This window comes from Zea mays, chromosome 6, assembly GCF_902167145.1.
Source record: "Zea mays cultivar B73 chromosome 6, Zm-B73-REFERENCE-NAM-5.0, whole genome shotgun sequence".
Taxonomy (NCBI): domain Eukaryota; kingdom Viridiplantae; phylum Streptophyta; class Magnoliopsida; order Poales; family Poaceae; genus Zea; species Zea mays.
Genome location: NC_050101.1, coordinates 127,059,308 through 127,064,942, shown reverse-complemented (window position 1 = coordinate 127,064,942; position 5,635 = coordinate 127,059,308). Strand labels below are relative to the sequence as shown.

Here is a 5,635-nt window from a genome sequence, read left to right as displayed (position 1 = left end):
CGCCAACGACCAGGGTAACCGCACCACACCCTCGTACGTCGCCTTCACCGACTCCGAGCGCCTCATCGAAGATGCGGCCAAGAACCAGGTCACCATGAACCCCATCAACACCGTCTTTGGTGAGCACGCCCTCGTTCTCGGTTCTTTACTTACTCCTGCTGCCCTAGCTGAGATCCGTTTTGTTCACTGTGAGGAGAAGCCCAAGGAACCCAAGGAGGTCAGTTACTTATACTTGCCGATTATTATTCAAGTCCCATGCGGCGGTGATCCTCGTCGCCTTCTGCCTCCTTGGTCTGCAACTGGACGACATGCTCTGGTTTCTGTTCCAGGAGACGGTGACGCTCAAGATCCAACTGCACTGCGACTGGTATTCTATCTTCATTCATTGCAATCTTGTTCCTACTTATAGTTACCTAATTTCAGGATGCTAAGGTAACAATGCTTGGACTGGTACCCAGCATCGTTCGTACTTGGAAGAATACGGACTGTACAGCTGGACTAGACTGGTCCTCCATCCGGTAATTTTTTAATTGCTCAACTATCCAGACCTTTTGTCTTAACTTTGCAAGTTACACATATAGTATGGTATGCAGTTTCTATTGACCATATTCATTATATACAGACGCTTTAGCTCCTCTGGGGAGGCATCCAATGTGGATGATTATTTATGGCTGATGGGAAGAGCTGGTTGTGGTATAGTGTCAGCAGCGTATGATCGGTTGGTTCATCAAATCTATCCTCCGTTGATTAGTTTTTTTTGTTTTGTTTTGCAGATGCAGTTGAAGACCCAAGATTTGAACGACGCTATTGTCACACCGAAAGTGTGTTCGATGAAATGCCTCCAAAATCCGGAGGTTTCTATTTGTGAAAGTTTGCAGGCTAAGGAGTGTTCCTACTTCCTCCTGTATACACAGTTTATTCCTGCATTTTTTGGGGTGATTAATTCCTTTTTCAAGGAACGTGGGTAATAAATTCTCTCTAATCTTTTAGCTCCGATTCAATCTCGTATCTAGTTCTAGACGAACTGCTTTACAACAAACCCTGCCTCTAACTCTGGGATGATTTCTTCTGCAGATGCGGGCGATAAATTGAAGCTGTGTGTAACACCCCTGGTGTTACTATAACTAAAACTTGAGCATGACATCATAGAATTGGCATTGCATATGTTTGACACACCTAGAGTGCATTCACTAGGCAAAAATTTCAAACAAGTTGCATTGTTTTAAGTGTTTTTGCAAATAGAACCCTGGATAGGAAACTTAACCCTAAATAGGGAGTAAAGGGGTAAAACTTAACCTAAGATGAGAAAACCTAAAGACTTTAGGGAAAGAGTCATAAAATATCCCCAAAAACAAAGTGGAGTCACATTAATACCCCTGGGATACCAGAAACCCTAATTGGAACCCTGGAACTAAACCCTAGGGGCCTATGTGCAAAATTAGTCCACTTTTGGGTTAAAGTGCAAAAACCAAGTTAAATAAGTATATTAGGTCATTTGGGTCAATCATATGTGAATTTGCAATCCAAAACTTGAGATTTGGACTTAAGTGCAAAAGAGCCATACTTAACCCTTTTTGGTCAAGTCTGCATTTCAGTATGATTGCCTCAACTTGAAGCCCTTGTAACTTTCAAATTATGGGGTTTGTGCCCTAGGTCACCACATCAAAATTATAGCCCAATTATAGGACAACAAGTTTGCTTGAGAGTGCAAGCCGTGTTCTTGTGAAAAGTTGGGAGATAATTGGGCCTGAAGTTGGACTGTCAGACTGCTTGAGGTTTGAAATTTAGAGTAACAGTGTTATGAGATAAACTTTGAGCTCGATTTTGAATGGGATCCAGTGACTTTTTGTGAGAGCACACCGTAGCAAAGTTATAGAGGGATTATAGTTCTACAACTTTACTACAGAAAGTTGGCTTAGGTTTCACATGAAAATTTGAGAAAACTGGGCTCCAACTTGGTCAGTCAGTCGAGCTTTTCACTGAATCCAGTGCACTGTTCACCGTCTTCAGAAAATATCACACGATGGATAAGGATTTGGACCTCGCCGGCGATAAGGACGCCACGGCGGTCGGGATGGTCTGGAGGCCGCAGTAAATATCCTTGGTCACGTGGCAGTAACTCTCTGTGGTGGCGGACTCCGGTTAAACGGCGGTCGCCGTGCCATCACCGGGTTCTGCCGCGCGGCGAGCTCACCTGCACCGTCTAAAATCCGCGATCCTCATCCGTCGCCGGCCAGCCGCCTATAAATTGAGTGCGGGCACTGCGTCGTCACCGCATTCCGCACATCCGCAGCTAAGCACTTGACTCGAGCTCACCAGAAATACCCGCGCAGCCCCAATCCCCTTTCTTCTTCGTTCTTGCTCCGCCGTGAAGAACTTCTTCGTAGCCAGCGTTCCTCTGGTCAGTAACTCTCAAATTGCTCCCTGTTTTAGTTAATCCTTGATCTCCTATTGCCCTTAGATGTGGCAATTTAGAGTTTGGCCGAAGCTCCTTACCGGAACGCACTTATGCGCTGTCAAACACCGCCGTGACCCCCCCCCCCACCGTCGACCCGTTTTTCGGGTCTTGTTCTACCCAAATCAAAGAATGTCCGTAGACCCTAGTGCACCCATGAACCTTTCCCCAGCCTTAATTCGGTCGTCCTCGCCGTCGTTTGCTCGGAATGCGTTCATCCTCTTACCCATCCGCTCGGTCACCGTGGACCGATTGATTCGTAGTCCCAACAATGAAATTGATTTGGGGGAAATGATCCGTAGGAGTTCAATTGTGTTCCTGTCGCTCGGGAGCTCCAGCCGTCGCGTCGTCCGGCCGGTCTAGCTCGCCGGAGCTCAGCTCCCAGCACGGTTCGCCGCTGTGGACTCAGACTGAGAAAGGTTAGAAGCACGGGGATGTTTCTGCAAACTGTCAGTGAGACGTTAAACAGTCGCCTGGGGTTCTTAACGGATAACCAAACTGCAAGGGCCCTGTTGCAAAAACTCCACTGCGGGCGCGGGCGCGCGCGCGTGGACGTGCTTCTGCTGACAGTGGGCCAACCTGGGCTGGATTCAGCCCAGTGCTATTCATCTGTTTTCCTTTTTCTTTTATTTCCAGAGCCAAAACAATTATAAAAAAATGTAGAAAAATGGTAAAATTATAAAATCAATTTTCCTAGGCTTGTTATTTTCCCTAGAATTTAATAAAAATAGTTTTGTGATTTTTAGTAAAAATAAGAAATTTTAGGGCATTTAAAGTAGTTAAAAGTATTAGTTATGGATTTTTAGAAAATAATTGGTAAGTCCAAAAATGCCCAAACATTTTATGGGAACTTAAAGAAATATTTAGAAGCCTTGGGTAGAGTTTGAATTGATTTGGACCATGTTTGATAACTAGAACCCAAAACCACCCCCCTGCCCTATGAACCCCTTTACCGACTCCGGAAACCCTAAATTCTCGGAGTTCCGTGAAGGAAAGTTGTATTCAAGACATAGATAATAAGTATATTGTCTTTGCATCCTCATGAGCATCCCATGGCATCCATTCTTATACATATGTATGGTTATGATTAGAACGTGAAGAAGAAATAGAAGTCACCGAAGAAAGGACACCACCACCCTCGGATTCTCAAGCAGGCAACTGCTTCTACTTCGATATTTGTGGATCCGAACCCGACTCACCTGTTAACGAAGGCAAGCCCCGGTGCATTTGCCACCTCCCTTGATGTTTTTAAAATCTTTCTCACTAGCTTGCTGCATTAGGTGATAGGAGTTGATTGATTAAACAATTCCTGCATTACTTCCTTGATCTTGATTACCCTCCTTGAAACCCTGTTTTTACAAAAAGGTTTTACTATGCTTAGTATTGCTTAGAAAAACAAAAGGATTTGTTTTACAAAAGATGTTTGGCAAAGTGGGAGGGATGTTTTCGAAAATAAAACTTGATGGTGGATCCATCATGGCCATGATGGATTCAACATCGGAAAAGATGTACCTCTGCCAGGTACCAAGTTTTTGGGTTAAAAAGATTAAGCTGAGACCGGGCGGGTGACTTGCACGAGAAGAGAGTCTCGGTGTAGTGTCTCCGTCTGAGTCGATTAAGGACCGTCTCGATGTAGGCTTGATGATCGAGGACCCTTTAACTGGTCACATGCCTCGTCATGGGTAAGCCTTGCCTCGGGCAGACTAAGGCCAGAATAAGATAACACGAAATGGGCGTGGAGCGGTGGCGAGAGTAGCGTGTACCCTCCGTGGCAAGAGGCTGGACGGTGGTGTATCTGTGCTCTCGGTTTGCGTGAACCTGATCTGGTCTTAAGAACCCCGGTGGCGGGTTGACATATGCAAGGGTTAAGTGCTACATATGTCGTGTGATTGGAGATCCTCAGCTGAGTATAATCGATTCGGATCGCCGTACCTTCGCGGTTATGAAGACTTGGTCACTGCCCTACACGTAGCATTCCACTAAAGATGATGGGTTTTTGTTAAGAAATTGGCTAGTACAGGACCAGTGATTGAACTAGGGTAGAAAGAACTCTAGTTGCAGGTAATTGTACTTAACCTGACAAATAAAATTGGATTTTTAAGGATCCACTTTAGTAAGCATTTCTGCAAAACAGAGTCTTTGGTTATTGAAAAGCCTTACCTTGACTCCCATATAACCAACATACCCTTGAGAGTCTTTTCTTTAGTCGGGTAAGACTTGCTGAGTAATTCCATACTCAGGGTCTATCCCTTCGTTGTTTTTAGGTGAGGAAGTAGCAGATTTCTGCTGCTTCTGTGCCAAGGTGGTTCCCCATGATGAAAAACAAGACTGAAGTGCGGGAGGACTTGGTCCTCCACATAGGTTCTTTTGCTTAAAGCTTATCGGGAGGAGTTTTTGCCTCCCTTGGTTTGTATAATATTACTACTCAGCACTCGCCTTTTTAGTTCTGGTCTGTAATAAAACAACTTGAGCTTGCTTTTTAAATAAATGTAAGTTATGTAATCGCTTCCGCAATTCTTTATCTCCGATGTTCTGTAATGTCTGCAAGACGGGTGAAACGTTCCTGGTAAGGTAAGGAAAGATACCGAGCTTGTCAAGTAGTTCAGGGGCACCTACAGGGTTGTCTGAGGTCCGTTGGACAAGGACAACTGTAGGTGGGCCTAATTACTTGGGAGGTTCCGTCACACTGTGGGTACTCTATTTTCTGAAATGTAAGCCCATCAATAGTGCGTACTGGTTCGACCAATCTTGCTGAACTCCATTGAATTATGTTTGATTATCATTCCTGTTTCCAAATTGCCTTTAGGTTGAGGTCTGGTTTGCCAGGAGTTTTTAATGTATCTAACTTCCCAATATCCAGCAAGTTAGTCATATGATGCTGCGACTTCATCATGGTATCCATGTTTGCCGAGCATCTTGAAGAAAAATAATAATATCATATCTGACCCCTTCATTCTTCCATCTCTTCTTTTTGAATTGAACTGAAAGTGCCATTACCCAACTGCGCAGAAGCACAACCTCCAAACAGAACAGCTAATATTTCACTAAGATAGGGCAGCAACCCCTTCTGTTATTGATTCTTGCACATCATGCAACGTGTGTTCAATGTGAACATCCATGTGCTGGTGAGATCTGTGGGTAGCTGTAGTGTCCTCGACCTATGTATGGATTAGCATTGTA

General features: G+C 44.5%; 1 long non-coding RNA gene across 1 annotated transcript; it reads left to right on the top strand.

Annotated features, from left to right (window-relative positions):
• Nucleotides 1-393: 393 nt before the first annotated feature.
• Nucleotides 394-1,102, top strand: LOC109940609 (uncharacterized). Its single transcript, XR_002263196.1, has 3 exons — nt 394-518; nt 774-964; nt 1,075-1,102. It is a non-coding gene; the product is annotated as an uncharacterized lncRNA (long non-coding RNA).
• Nucleotides 1,103-5,635: the final 4,533 nt, after the last annotated feature.